The 1,708-nt window shown below is 35.8% G+C and overlaps 1 long non-coding RNA gene across 1 annotated transcript; it reads right to left on the reverse strand.

Annotated features, from left to right (window-relative positions):
• Positions 1 to 376: 376 nt before the first annotated feature.
• Positions 377 to 1,386, reverse strand: LOC140991677 (uncharacterized). The gene is made up of 2 exons (XR_012177934.1): positions 1,110 to 1,386; positions 377 to 977 (listed from the first exon to the last, which is right to left on the reverse strand). It is a non-coding gene; the product is annotated as an uncharacterized lncRNA (long non-coding RNA).
• Between the last annotated feature and the right edge of the window lie 322 nt (positions 1,387 to 1,708).

Raw genomic sequence — 1,708 nt, forward strand, 5'->3', positions numbered from 1 at the left:
TTACTTTTTATTGTGAATATCTGTATTGTTGACACGTCTCATAGATAAAGATTAGTGATACCGTCTCACAAGAGACCTACTCATTTATTTAATGGATTTACATGCTTGGCACGTGGCATAGTTTCCCTTATTTTATTTTATTAAATTGTAACATGGACGTTGAACTACTAAGGGAGGCATGCATTAATTATTTTAATGATGCTGCTGATTTTAATTATTTTTGCAACTTCACGTGTTATGGACATATATATGCCAAATATAATGTTCGATAAATATATTAATTATATATAATCAGAATTTTGTTTTTGNTGAACATATGTAATTTACATAAATATTAAACTATATTGATCAATATTTTGATGTATACTGAATCATGTAAGAAAGAAGAAATCATGCATATATATATAATAGATTGCCTAATACAAGAAAAATTTGGGCACATCAACATAGTTTTCTGCTAAAGATGGCACAAATTAACCTTCATCATCAAGAGAGATTGGCTAATGTTACATATATCGGAGCAAGATTCAAATTATTGTAAGCTTACCCTACTAAACCAGAGATGAATCTTAAAGAGTTCTTCTACTTGCATACTTTTTTAAATAATTTCAACTCTTCTTCGTCTTCCTGGTGTAATTATCATGGAGGACATCAAGCAGTACAGAGCTTTTACATTTCGGGCATCGTGGATCATCCTCATATAGCATCACATACATCAGACATCTGGGGCATCCCACGAGCACCATGGGTGTCGCCTCAGGGCTCGTCGACTGTCGGATAGAACAGTAGTCGGCTTGATTCGGCTCGGACGATACACACGAGCTCTGAGGGGACGTTGGCGACACGGTACCCGATGATGATCGGCTCGGGGACTCCACTACATGATTGCTGATCATCCTTCGTGGTGACAGATTCAACTTGAGGTCAAGTTGTGGTCCGTTTTTTGGATTCATCTTGTAGTTTTGTTCTCAAAACTTCTATATTAACGAACAAAAGGTGTCAGTAGAAATATTAATTACAAGTGCATGATCAGAATATATATAGGGTTTCAATTCAGTTTTAGAGTAAATCGGAAAAAACAATTTTGTCAATTCGTCGACAGTGCTTACCGGCGTCCGGGGAGAAGATAAGAGCGGTCTTTTAAATCTAGAGATGGAGAGAGGTGGCGGCGGCGGATCGTGGTGGTGATGGCGGAGTATACGCCATTTTACATGGGCTTGTTGGAGTAGTTTTGAAGCTCCAAAGCCATGCTATATATAAAAAAGAGTTGATAAGTGAGAGATTTCGGATTGCTTTAAAGCTTAACTGTACGAAGAGCAATTGTGACGTGAGAAAGGATAATCAATTGAATTGAATTAAAAATAGAGGACTGATGGAAGTCTAGAGAGTATGCATTAATTTTAGCAAGGGGGCGGGGTACTTGAGCTACGATTGTAAAGTTGAATGCTTTTCATTTTACCAAAAAATATAATTGATTATAATGGTTCATTTCAAATCATTTAAACGTGCATCAGTTCAAGTGTCACGGTTCGATCACTATCTCATTCAAACAGTTATTACACCCTAACAATAAACGAGCAAGATTGAATTAAGACAATAATCGGACAATTCCCTTAAAGCAAAAGTAATAGATTTTCTTTATAAGACATGTAACCACACCGATATTATTTTCCTATATAGATATAAAAATTCTTGCTTTCGTAAGATA

Source organism: Primulina huaijiensis, chromosome 13 (genome assembly GCF_012295235.1).
Source record: "Primulina huaijiensis isolate GDHJ02 chromosome 13, ASM1229523v2, whole genome shotgun sequence".
NCBI classification, from domain to species: domain Eukaryota; kingdom Viridiplantae; phylum Streptophyta; class Magnoliopsida; order Lamiales; family Gesneriaceae; genus Primulina; species Primulina huaijiensis.